The sequence below is a fragment of the Rhagoletis zephyria genome, unplaced genomic scaffold (assembly GCF_001687245.7).
Source record: "Rhagoletis zephyria isolate East Lansing unplaced genomic scaffold, Rhagoletis_zephyria_1.1 Rzeph_scaffold_00352, whole genome shotgun sequence".
NCBI classification, from domain to species: domain Eukaryota; kingdom Metazoa; phylum Arthropoda; class Insecta; order Diptera; family Tephritidae; genus Rhagoletis; species Rhagoletis zephyria.
The window spans coordinates 52854-67797 of record NW_016157436.1 but is presented as its reverse complement, the minus strand read 5'-3'; positions in this window follow the sequence as shown (position 1 = coordinate 67797).

Genomic DNA, 14944 nt, shown 5'->3' with positions numbered 1-14944 from the left:
TATTTTAACTACATTGCATTTGAGTATGGAGAGGCAACTATCTGGAAGTATTTTACATAAAAAATTTACTAAGTATTGCCCGGTTTGTAGTTGCAGTTAAAGAAAACACATGAAAAGGCACGATTTTTTTCAAATTCGAAAAAATGTAAATATTTCAAAAACGGTGACATTTTACCTGAAAATTTTTCATTTATCAGTGAGCTCACCCTCCCACCTACCTTGCCCTAAAGTTTGGCACGTTACTTCTGGGACACCCTGTATATGTATAATCACGCTATTTAGTTTTGCTCGATTTGTAAACAAAACTTCTCAGCGGTGATAAATATACTATTGTAAACAACCTAACCGAGCGAAATTCACAATAGCGCTATTCTTCATCGAATGAGCGTCACAACACCAAATGAAAATTCGTTCGATCAGCACTTTCGACCACAGTCGAATGCAACTTATAATAGGGGCCTTACTTTTACATTTCTATGTGAGACTGCATTTTCAACAAATCGTCGTTTAAAGTACAAAACCGCGTATCGTCATTCTGCAAAATCGCGTAACTGACATTGGCTGCCAAAAATTGGATTTGCTCACACAAGCTCTTCGCTCAATCCTTATCCATTCGTCCTGAAATATACTAGCCATAAATGCGATTGCTTTATAAAAAAGATAATCATTTTGAAATATAAGTCTTTTTACCCTCTAGAAAATAATTTCTACAACTTCACATACGTGGTTTTGCATTTTGCTGATACGCGGTTTTGCACTTTGTTGATACGCGGTTTTGCACTTTAAACGACGAAATGCTTACATAAACAAGTAATTTTTAAGCAAAAAAAAACAAAACCCATTTCAATTCCCATGTAAGAATTTAAGATTATCGTTAATCTATTCATGATCCAATGATCAGATTTAAACCAAATTAGACCAGCTGTCAGGTAACACCTTTCCTTTAAAAATCGATTATAGTAGTCGGGTAACGTGGTCCAAAGTTATGCGGTAACATACATAGAAAAAAATAATAAAAAAAATATTCCGACGAATTGATAACGTTATCCTTTTTGTGAAGCCGGTTAAAAACAAATACACCAGCAAGCTTTCAGCGTCAAATGATGTCAAAGCTCCCAATAAACTTAAAGGAAATAATGAAATCATCAAAACAATTTCAGTCCTCACATTAAAGCTAAAGGAGCATAAAGTTTGCATTGTGTTTTCTTGTTTTCGTAGACATTTGAAGAGTAGGGGTGCCGCGAAATTTTTTTAGCACAACAAGGGTGCCGAGGTGAAAAAAGTTTGGGAACCCCTGCTCTACACCATTCTCCAAAATCGCTCTCATTTACAGGATTTTGGGGTATGGGATCATTTTTCTTGTAACTTCCTGTAAGTTCCTGTAAAAACCTGTAAGTTAATTGAGTAAGAGGAAATGCCAAACAAATGAATTTAGCTTCCCATTTTGCAAACAAAAGATGGTATATTATATGTAATCATGACTTCAACGTAAACCTAGCGACAGATGAAGCCGAACCACAGATTATATTCTTAAAAGAAAAACTTAATTTAGGAATAAATTTAGAAATGCTCAAACTACAAGCTCGAAAACAGTATTTGATGCGGTGTTTTCAAGATATTTTGCAAGTATCATATTTTATCAATCATACCGATTATTTCATGTATTAATAAATCAAAATATCAAATAATAAAATAAATAAATAAAACAATAAATAATAAATCAAAATGAATAGAAAAATTTAATTCAGCAAAATGAATAAAATTAAATGAAATTAATGTTTAATTTCTAACCTAACCTACATGTGTATGTATGTAACTGAATTGCATAATAATGGGTTTACATATAAGTAGATTATCATCATTTTCGAGCTAAACTCCTAATCGGTAATTCGAAAAGGAGATTAGGATTGGGATTGAATTTATAATGTAACCTCAGATTAAACCGATAAATTTTTGTTGTCCAACCTAATTTTATAGAAGAAGAGGGGGAATGTCAAATGTAAACGTAAACAAAAATTGACTCTAGCATTGAGTTAAAATATATTTAAATTGCTTAATAAGTGTAGCAGAAAAAATTGAGCGCGGTGGCACAAAGAAGAACCTTAACTTTTCCTCAAGTTGTGAGTAGGATTGCCAGATTTGTTATGCGCGAAATCAGTACGTTAGACTGTTTCATGCTAAAAAAATCAGTACTTTTCAGTACATTTTTATTCAAAGCAAAATTATGAATGTATGTAAGTAACAGATAATACTTTTAAACGCCAGAGTACTTGTTTTTAACAATATTTTGGTATACAAATAAAATATAGTTCATAAAAAATAAAGGTTTTATTTATTTTAACATGAGTGTACACATCATTGTGCACAGAAGCAAATAAATTATTTTATGTTTATGACATGTTTGAATAGCAATAACGAGATAATTTCCATATACAGTTATATGACTATTTAAGTCAAAGAATTTTATACATTTCATTTTAAGATCCTTTCAGATTGAAGTTCACTTTAAAAAATGTTAATTACAAGCCGGTCTCCTTGCGCCAGGAAGCAAAATTTATGCTCAAGATCCTGTGAGTTGCTTCGTTTGAGCGTGTCATTGAAAAAAGAAAAACAAAATTACTTATTTTTTCAAACTGTGGAAAAGCACCACTATTTTAGGACTTCATCTATAAATCCCTATGGCTTAAATTAATATTTTCAACTACGCGAAAACTTTGAAAGACTAAGAATTCGCCAAATGGAGTATCTAACTAGGGATGTCGAAAAAACATCGATGCATCGAAAATATCGATGTGTTGCCTCGATGCATCGAATATTTTCCACTCGATGTATAAGCAATCGATATATCGATGCAACGATGTTTTTTGAAAACTGACATCTTTTGTACATTGAACCGTCGTTCCAGTTTTTCATTTGTACAAAAAAGAGAAGTGACTTTGACCAAAAAATTTGAACAGTCGCAGTAATTTATTTAAAATTTTGTACAATTTTGCTAATAACATATTTTTTTGTGAAACATTATTTATTTGAAAAATCGTATATGCAAATCGATGCATCGATGTATGCCCTTCGATGCATCGAAAAATATCGATGGACATTTCGATGCATCGAATCAAAGAAAAACATCGATGTATTTCTGGCACTGGCATCGCTATATCTAACTCTGTGTCTTGTATGCAAAACTCTTTTACAATGTCAGTAAATTGTGAAAAAATAATTGTAAGTTATATGGAAAAGCCATTCGAATATTCAAATTTGTTGTTATTAAACTATTTTTTAAATAGTTTAAGCTCCATAATATTATCGCAACTGGTACCAACAAGCATTATCTGAAACATGTCAACTATAATTAAATGATTTTCTTCTTAGTTTTTACAGTACGGTTTAAGGAAGTTCCAACTTTATGTAGAAACCTTAAGAAAATCCTAAAGTATTTTGTTTGAATTGTAAATTCAGTACAAATCAGTAAAAAATTTTGAAAAATCAGGACATTAGCGTACTGATTGAATCAATGAATAAAATCAGTACAAGAGTTGAAAAATCAGTACTGTAATGATAAAATCAGTACGTCTAGCAACCGTAGTTGTGAGAATAACAAGCACCACCAATTTGGAAGCTAACGATTTTGATTGAGATTATATTTATGTATATGTAAACGCACTTTTATGCTTTTCCGTACGCACCTATCAAATATCATGAGTACCTAGTACTCACGCCTTTTTTCTTTATTTATCGAATACGTACATACATACATACATACATTTTCCTCAACACGCTGTGCTTGGATAAGGTTTAACCGAAAAGTCCTTGCCCATTCAATTATTCTCTGAACTCCCATGTGCCATCACTGCCCAAGCGTATGAGATCGTCTACTCATCGCAAATAATATTAATTTAACTTAACTGCAACAGATAATTTGCTTGAGATTTAAAGTTTTCACAAACTGCAACAATCTATGCTCGCTGTTTTAAGCCATGAGTACGGTGACCAGATTTCTGTGGCCAAAAATCGGGACATTTATAAAGCATCGAATCCGAACTTATAATTTTATTTTTAGAATAAAAAGGCTTAATACAGTTTTATTTAAAACAAAATAAAGAAAAAAATTCACAAATTTTTATTTTTTTTATGAAAATATAAATTACTAACTTAAAAAACATGTAAATCAAAATTTTAAAATTTTTAGAACATTTTTAAAAATTCAACGAATTTTAATAAATGTTCATCACAATTTTAAACATTTTAATCAGATTTTCTAGAGTAGTTTTGACTTTTGAAGCCAATTAAATTTTAGTATAATAAAGTGCAAGTTGGAAGAAGCATGGACTCGTTGATTTTTGGCAATTTTTTGTTCGCGCATTTTCTTCCATAAACAGTATGTTGCACAATTTCTTTGTACGCAGAAAATGAGCAACATCTTCCACAAAATTCACCAAATATCAATGGTAAGCCCTAGTTACTTAAAATTTGCACTTTGAATTGAATAGGTTACAAACGATATTACTCCCATCGAAGTAACCATTGCTACGAGTAAGCTCAACGGCAAAACCCCAGGAGCAGACCGAATAACATACCCTATGATAAAAAACTCTCCAAAAACGCAAAACACAGGCTCTTAAACCTTTATAACAACATATTCAATAGCTTTATTCCACAATCAAACAAATTCAGCACAGTAATACCAATTCTTAAACCAGCTGCAAATAAAACTTTAATTAACTCATGCCGTCCAATATCATTCAACCCTTGTTGCGCAAAAGTTTTAGAGTTTTAGACAAAATAGTAGCGAACCGACTATGGTGGCTTATCACAACGGATAAGCTGATCAATAGTAAGCACATGGGATTCAAGAGGGGAAATTCCGTGTCAGACGTTCTAATATATTTAGACGCTTTGATCACAAACTCCCTTTCATCAAAAAATCATCTGTCTATTATATCTCTAGACTTCGCTAAAGCTTTCGATCGTGTGGGCACCCACACAATCATTGACCAATTAAAACACTGGAAGCTCGGTCCGAAGATGATACATTACGTAATAATAAAAGTAAGAATCGCCAATACTTACATAATGGCATACCACAGGGCTCCCCACTCTCCGTAGTCCTATTCCTAATAGCGTTCAAAAAACTATCTAAACACTTTCACGCCATAAGGAAATAAAATTCTGCGCCTATGCAGACGACTTTACAATCATAAAGCAACTCGACAAAAGAAAAAACAAACAAATTGACTTAAGTCATATATTCAATGAAATCTAAACTTGGTGCAAATACTTCGGAGCCCAACTTTCGTTAGAAAAATGTAAACAAATACACATTTGCCGCAAAAGAGCATGCTGTTGTACAATCTCATGGAATACCGTTCGCCTAAAAGAAGTAAATCAACTAAAGATACTAGGGATCATGTTTAATTATAGATACAGATGGGAAGATCACATTAAATATATCCTCCCCTCATTATCAAATAGCTTAAACATGATTAAGTGTCTCTCTAGCAATAAATTCAACTGCAATACCCACTCACTACTTTCAATATGCAACAGTGTACTTCTATCTAAAATAGCATATGGCTTATTTCTGTACGGCTATTCCCCTAAATCAACTCTGAACAAACTCAAAACAATTCGCAATGCCGCGTATAGATCCGCTCTAGGTGCATACCGCACAACACCTGTAAATAATATTATATATGAAGCCAATACATTGAGTATTGAACAACAAAGAGATCTCATAACTTCGAAACTATTTAAAAGCCTAAAGCGCAGTAGCGATACCCCCTACATAAAATTTATTCAACATGCTGATGGAACAACCAACAACAGTCGGGTCAAGTCAGTAATCCACAGGGCAATATCAAGTTGCAAAAATATGGATATTCCATACCACCCTATAAAACCTCGGAACAATAAAACACCCCCGTGGCTTTTCAATGCCTCTATCGTAAATACTTCGCTCCATACCCACAACAAGTCTACCACACCACCTACGGTATACCACCAAAACTTTCTAGAAATAAAAGAAGAACTAAATGACCGTACATTCTTATATACCGACGGATCAATGCACAATGAAATCGTAAGCTTCAGCGTCACAACAGAGTCAAACGTCACACATATTGCTCTTCTCCCTCCGTATAGCTCTGTGTACTCATCGGAAATGATAGCCTTTTTAAAGGCCATCCAAATCGCCCAAGAGAGTATTGGAGAATTCGCAATATGCAGTGACTCACTTTCTGCGATCGAAGCAATAGCCAACCCTAGCAATTCCAGCTTCTACCCGTCGCTTATACGAAATACGCTGTTATCAAGATATCCCAAAATAATCCTCATATGGGTACCCGGTCATGTAAACATAACCGGAAATGAGCTCGCAGACGAATCGGCTAAATTTGATTGCAATGCACCAGTATTTTTAGAACAAAACCTTAACGACAATGACATAAAACTATTCCTCAAAAAGTATTACCTACAGAAACAAGCAAACCAATGGTAACTAACATCTTCTTGGTACCGAAACATAAATCACAACAAACTGAACGCCAGACACTATCTAAAATCATGCTACGACAGCCAAATATCTAAACTTGACATGACAAAATTTTTTCCTTAGGCTTGGTCATACCAAACTAACGCACAGCTTTCTAATAGAACGTTCAGAATTTACCTTTTGTCGGTTTGCGACTCTCTATCAGAACTAACCATCGAACACATTCTGGTAGACTGTTCCCGNAGACACTATCTAAAATCATGCTACGACAGCCAAATATCTAAACTTGACATGACAAAATTTTTTCCTTAGGCTTGGTCATACCAAACTAACGCACAGCTTTCTAATAGAACGTTCAGAATTTACCTTTTGTCGGTTTGCGACTCTCTATCAGAACTAACCATCGAACACATTCTGGTAGACTGTTCCCGTTTCAGGCATCAACGCACTAGAATACAAAGAAACTCGAACCTTTTAGAAAGTTTAACAAACCCAAGTACAGACGGCATCAAACAAATAATCCAATTATTAAAACTATGTAAAATATACTACTTAATATAACACAAATTTGTTCATTCATACTATCTACATACATACAGTATCGGTCATATCTATAGCACGCCATTTCAAAGTGATATTGTGTGCCACTTATGTTTATTTATTAATTTTTTAGAATTTTCAATTAAAATATAGTTAGAAAGCTACAAAAAAGTGCAACAAATTTTCACATAAATTTCAAACTTTTTTCTCGGAAGCGTTAGAATTTTTTTGAGTACACAGTTTTTTAGCCCCACGAATTTTAGTCTGATAATGTGAAAATTTGAAGTGGCTACGAATTACCGTTTATTTTTTAGAATTTTTTTTGTCGCATTGGCTTCCATATAATGAATAAACTCAATATATTTTTATATGGAAGAAATCCGCAACACCTTTGGCGAAAAAAATTCTAAAAAATCAACGGTAACCTTTAGCCACTTGAAACTTGCGCTTTATCAGACTAAAATTGAAGGTGCTAAAAAACTGTGTACTCAAAAAAATTCTAACGCTTCCGAGAATAAGTTTGAAATTTATGTGAAAATTTGTTGCACTTTTTTGTAGCTTTCTAACTATATTTTAATTGAAAATTCTTAAAAATAAATAAATAAACATAAGTGGCACACAATATCACTTTGAAATGGCGTGCTATAGATATGACCGATACTGTATGTACAGATTAAACGAATAACTGAGAAGCTGAAGGCCACTGCTGCTATGGGTTATTTTTCAAGATGTAGCTTATAATTTTAAATTCTATGTTACTGTATAATAAAAAAAAAAGGTTACAAAACTGCATACTCAGAATGTTTCTAAGAAATCTAATTAAAAAGCTCAAAATTTTGATGAAACTTTGTCGAATTTTGCTAATTTTTGTACAAAGTTTCAAATCTGACTTACATGGTCTTTGTTAGATAACGAGCCACACTTTCATAAAAAGGAATAAGCGTTAAATAATCGAAAGGGGAATAGCCAAAGAAAGCTAAAATGTCTCTTCCCTATTTATATTTTCGCCACTACATCTACAGTTCATGTTTTTCATATCCATGCTTTTTTGGAGGGTATTAGTATTATTTTTATAATTCCATTAATTATATTATTAATAAGGATGCTGGCTATGTTTATAGCTCACTTATATTCTATGTCCTTTGTGATAACGAAAGTGCTGCCTCGTTTGTACGTGCTTAGCTGAGGGAGAGCGGGAGACCAGGTTTAGAGTTGTGGTCGAGTTAAGGCTCTGTTATGCATACTTGGCATTGCATGCACTGCTATACCATTTTTACGTAGAAATCAAAAACCAACAGACTTTTACGTATGTAATGCTGTGCGTTGGGTAACCGCTTACACGCGAAGCTCATTTAACAGATTCCTCATGTGACAACTCTCAAGCAATGCCAAGTATGCATAACAGAGCCTTTAGAGTAATAGAGGAGGTAGAGATTACCTTTGCGAGTGGTTATGTATCGAGCTCAATGAGCCCGTACGATGTATAGGTGCACATCAAGGCAACCACGCACTTCATATGCCTGCTATGCGAGAGAGAGAGAGAGAGAGATTGAGATATGCGGGCAGGCTGACGAAGCGGTAGCGCAAGGTGTGACCCTTCTACCATATATTAATTGGGGGACTCCATTGGAGGAGTCATGGTCTAGCTTCCGTAGGCTGCTGTACAATGAGCTGGGATTTATTCAGGGATGTATTTATGCTAGGCATGTCGGAAAAATATCGATGCATCGAAAATATCGATGTTTTGCTTCGATGCATCGAAAATTTTCCACTCGATGTATAAATAGTCGATGAATCGATGCATCGAGATTTTTTGAAAACTGGCATTGAACCGTCATTGCAGTTCTTCAATTGTACAAAAAAGAGAAGTGACTTTTACCAAAAAATTTAATTGGCTCCACAAGGTTCCGTTACAAAAATAATTGGCTCTGTTGCAGTAATTTATTTAAAATTTTGTACAATTGTGCTAATAACATATTATGTTGTGAAACATTCACCCCTATTGAGAATGTCGACTGGCAGTAGATAAACGACTGTTAAGCGATTGTCGATTATCGATGCTATTGTGAGTGTCGCTTGGTCGCTCAATTAGCAACTGTGAACACTTTTTAATCGCTCATCCTTCTATTGCTGTGTTAGTCGTTGGAGTTTGCGTTTATAAAATTTACATAAGAAAGTGTAACTATAATGGACAAAAAGTAAGTAAATTAAACTGGAAGTTGTAAAAAATTGTGAAATATACATATGTATGTACGTGTCTGAATTACAGATCAAAAATTGTAAGCAACAAAAGGCAACTTGCGCGGTTGGTCGAGCTGATGCAGGAGAATGAGGACATAGGCAAAGGAATTTTCGGAAAGAGTAGGGGCGGAAGCTCCGCTTCTATTGTGAAATATATGCAATATATCTTGTGCATACATATATGTGACTCCGGCTACGTCATCCACAGTGTTTTTGCGTAGAACCAACATCAAAATTTCCAAAAAACTGCATAATTTATTATTTAACTAGTGCTCGGAAATTTGAAATCTTTATTTTATGTTTTACTTGTATTTTTTTTAACTCGGGTCACGCGTTTGGACACAAATACCCAACATCATTGTACGAATAGCTAACCGTACCGTATTTCTTAAACTTCCATAAAGTGTATTAATGAGGAAAACAGCTTTTCCTGCAAATCCTGTAAAACCTACAAACCGTGAAGCATCTGGAACGTAACTTCTATTCATAAAATTCACATATGTACATACACTTCATCTTCCAACTCCCAGGGATCCGACGAATTTCGTAATTCCCTCCTTGCTTTAGCCAACTCTAGTAATCTATTAGCTTCCACATCATCTTCCTCATCACTAAACCATATTTCAACTGCATCATTTTTTTAAATTTTATAAGAAAAGCAATTATCTTAAAAATGATGTAAACGAAACAAAGAAACAAACGTAAACAAACAAACAGCTGTTTACAATTCAGTTAACCCTTCACAATAGTACAAATTTTTATCGATCAAGTTACACAATAGCAAAATAAAAGATAATCGACTCGATCGACAAATTTCTATTCTACTGCCAGTCGATACTCGCAATAGGGGCCAGTATCTGAGAAATCTTATAAATCGATGCATCGATGTATGCCCTCGATTCATCGAAAAATATCGATGTACATTTCGATGCATCGAATCAAAGAAAAACATCGATGTATTTCTGCCACTGACATCCCTAATTTATGCAGAGCCCCTGTGTGGGGGACTCCATTGGAGGAGTCATGCTCTAGCTGCCGTCGGCTACTGTGCAATGAGCTGGGATTTATTCAGGGATGCATTTATGCAGAGCCCCAGTGTGTCTTGTAAGCCTGAGCTTACTACCATACCAAAATTACTCCGGAAGTGGAGTGAGAGTGATGTTTAAAGCATTATGTGATAGCCAAGCTGGTTAAGCGTTGACCATAGCTGAAAATGCCAGCGACTTATCACATCCGTAAGTTCAGCGAAGAGATATTTGAGAATTGCATAAAAAATGCATACCCAATTAAGAACGAGCGAATTACTTTTAAACACAAGTGCGTGTGTTTGTTCGCTGCACTTGGTTTTGGGCGGGAGTGCAGTACATGTGCGTGTGTGTGTTCGCTCAACTTGGTTTATGCGGGAAATGCATAAGTCGCTTAAACAGTACGTAAAATTATGTGTGGGCCAGAGTACAGGGAGAGTCTTAATGAATGATAAATAAAGAAAACACTGAAAATCGGGACTTAATCGCAAATATGAAAAATCAGGACACATATACGTCCGAACTTTTAAAAAATGTTCACCGGGACAATTTTCTCAAAATCGGTATTGTCCCGCCAAAATCGGTACGAATGGTCACCGTAGCCATGACTCACCATTATAACCGTACCGGAAAAGAGTTCGCCGAGTCTAAAGTATATTTGAAAGGAAATTGTTAAAGAAAAATTTGTTTTTGGTCGCCTTGTCACAATTTTCGTTATATCTTTGGCATTTACAGATTACTTAATGAATGGTTAATAGATGTTCTTGTCTCGCGGAGATAATTTCTCTTGTTCGAAAATTCATTGACCTCAAGTAGCCAGTTCTAGTACTACCACCTTAGAGAATCACCCTAATGTCAGATGCCAAAAATTATTAAATTTTTTCCAAGGAAGTATTTTGATTCGAATGCTATTTGATTTTTTTGTTGTGTATACATCTTTAGTTTCGGTAGGGGTAAAATTTGCGACACTGTAACGCATAGCCCAGCAGAAAATGTCGAAGGGCTTAGCATGTGTATTGCAGCAAAAAAAATTTAATTTCATTAGAAGCTGTGCTTACTTGCTATTGCAAATGGTTGCATACATTTAGGCATATGCAGAGTAGTGGAAATGCGGTAAGATTTACTATTACTTCCGATTATGCAAACTCCGCACATGCATGCGGGTTAGTACCTATTTGTATACATACTTTGTTTGTGGTACATAGATACCCTGCAGGGAAAGCTACCAGTTGTGAACCAGAATGCTACCAGTTTGCGTTTCAGCCCAACTAGTTCACGTTTTATGCTTTTTCAATGTTAGCGACTGGTATTTTTAACATGGTGGTGTCATAGGAGATGTCAATTGCCCGCTCCAGCATCAGCACGCTACCAGTAGAAATACTAGTAGTATCATACCAGTTGACGGGATAGACTGCCTATTCATCCCCCATGAAAAGCACAGGTATGCCATTTTGCTCGGCGCTGCAACAGTGGCATTGGTCGACAGAGTAAAGCTTTGGCACGCCAAATCAAGAGATCCGAGTTCGAATCTCAGTGAGCGAATCTTTGTTATTAAATTTATTTATTTATATCTCTTCTTGTTATTTTTAAATTGATTGTTTTAAAAAGAACAAAAAATTATTTATTTTAACTTTTATGGTATTTGAGTATTTAGGCTTTTTCCAGATGAAATTCAATTTGTGATTTTTATTTTGTATTTAAATTAAAATAACTACTTAAATTAATTTACTTACTTTACTTAAACAACCTCGAAGCGCACTCGAACCTGAGATCTCAGAACCAGAATCGGTAGTCTTCATTCGACGCCGCAGCCGATATTCGTGATGAAAGCAATTAACTGCATTTTAGTTTTGGTTGTGGCTATTCAAATACAGATGTCGCTGATCGGTAAGCCGTCGATTTAGCAAATACTAATTAATGAACTAGTTATACAGGCTGGTTTGGAATATCACTGCGGAGAACTGGTATAATTATAGTACATGACGAACTGGTATGACTTCCCCATTTAATAACAGTTTTCGAACTATAATTTTTACCAACTAGTTTACTTTTTTCTACGAGGAACTGGTATATTTACGGTTTATAACGATGACTTTTATCCTTAAATAATAGTTCATGAACTGGAATTTGTGCATGCTGGTTCAGCTTTTTGCTGCACCGTATAAACCGTATAAACTTATAATTGTGTAATCTTTATAAATGGCCTGTCAAAATTTGTATGGAAACTCGTTTACATATTTCTGATAAATTTCTCCTGCGATTTCACTGAATAAACTTGATAAACTGAAGCCAATGCAACGCTGTCGCAACTCTAGCTATATTTTCTTGGGCAATAATCGGGATCCGCATAAAAATTTTGCACGCAAATTCAACAAACAACGATATGATCCTGATAGAGATCTGGTTCAATTATTAGCCGTTCTGTTTGTTTTGCTTCACTGATCATTTGGCCGCAAAGTTTGGTAGCCGTGACAAATGAATTCATACACAAACAGACATTCTGCCATTGTTTCTTTAAACTTGCTTCAAATAAATAGCCCTTATGTTATATGTATATTTATTTAAATAGATATTATCTCGTAAATATATTTTTCCCCCATTTAGTGAGTTGGTTTCTATAATTTCTTTATACTCGTGCTAGTAGTAAAAAGTTAGTTATACTGAGCTTTACGATCAGAGAAGACACGACTATTGTCGCATGTGTAAACGAAAAGAGAGTGTGGGTCGTTCATGTAACAGAGTGCATAAACTTATAAGATTATCTGCCTGATAAAGTTATCGGTTTAGATGAATACCACTAATGTCAAACAGCAAAATCACTTTCTGAAGTCAGAGTAAAAAGTGAGTAACAGCAAAAAGTACGGGAACAAAAAAGCATCGGGTAAAATCTTGCAACTTCATTCTCTTCACAACTCTCCAAAAATCGCTCTCATTTACATGATTTTGGAGTAAGGGATCGTTGTTCCTGTAATTTCCTGCAAGTTCGTGTAAAAACCGGTAAGTTCATTGAGTACTGAATCAGAGCTAATACAAGATTGCACAAAGAGAAGACGAGAGTAAGAGGAAATGCCGAACAAATGAATTTAGCTTCCCATTTTGCAAACAAAATCTGGTATGCTATATAGTCGTTTAAAGTCAAAACCGCGTATCGTCATTCTGCAAACCCGCGTAACTGACATTGGCTGGCAAAAATTGGATTTGCTCATACGGGCTTTTGGCTCAATCNAAGAGGAAATGCCGAACAAATGAATTTAGCTTCCCATTTTGCAAACAAAATCTGGTATGCTATATAGTCGTTTAAAGTCAAAACCGCGTATCGTCATTCTGCAAACCCGCGTAACTGACATTGGCTGGCAAAAATTGGATTTGCTCATACGGGCTTTTGGCTCAATCCTTATCCATTCGTCCTGAAATATATTAGCCAGAAATGTGATTGCTTTATAAAAAAGAGAACAATTTTGAAATATGAGTGTTTTTACGCTCTAGAAAATAATTTCTACAAGTTCACATACGCGGTTTTGCATTTTGCTGATACGCGGTTTTGCATTTTGGTGATACGCGGTTTTGCACTTTAAACGACGATATGTATTCATGACTTTAACGTAAACCTAGCGACAGATGAAGCATAACCACAGATCATATTCCTAAAAGAAAAACTAAATTGAGGAATATATGCAAATAAAAATGCTCAAACTACAAGCTCAAAAACAGTAATTGATGCGGTGTTTTCAAAATATTTTAACGCCCTTGAGTCACAAGTATATACAAGTATCATATTTTATCAATCATAACGATATTTTCATGTATTAAACGAATTAAAAATGATGTGTATGTATGTAACTGATTCGTCTAATAGGCTTACATATAAAAATATTATCATTTTCATTCATTTTCGAGCTTAACTCCCTAATCTGTAATTAGAAAAAGAGATTAGCCATACAAAATTATAATTATAAAATAATCTCTAATTAAAGCTATAACCTTTCGGTGTACAACCTAGTTTTATCGACTATACTTGCGAAGAAGAGAAGGAATGTCAAATGTAAAAGTAAACAAAAATTTACGCTAACAAGGAAAAGAGGCTTGTAAAAATATTTTTAATAAAATATTAAGTTAAAATATATTTAAATATCATAATATGTGTAGCAGAAAAAAGTAACCACGGTGGCACAAAAAATAAGCTAATGGTGGTTTCGTTTCTACCAAAAAATTTTGCCTTTTGATTGCCCCTTCCTCTTTTCGTGTTCGATTCTAAATTAAATGCAAAGGGTGAAATAATTTTGTGATCGTTTCTTAAAATTTCACACTCTTTTAAGGCAAAAAGGTATATTCTCTGCCATGTGAAGCCAGTGATGCCAGATTGTGGGTAGTTTCCCTATTAAAAGGGAAAAAGGAACATTTCAAATAAATAAGGGATTTTCTTTTGACGCAGTTATTGTTGCATAATTGATCAAAATTCAAGAATATTCGACATTCTTACGTAATTAATCCTTCTGAAGATGTGATGTGGTGTGAAATGGTATATAATTGTTAGAAAGTATTAGGACAATTTCGAAGAAAGAATCTTTTCAGTTGTAACTGGAGTTTCATGTAAAAAGCGGAACAAATTACCTGATGAAATGTTAAATAGCACATGAATGTGCTTCAATTT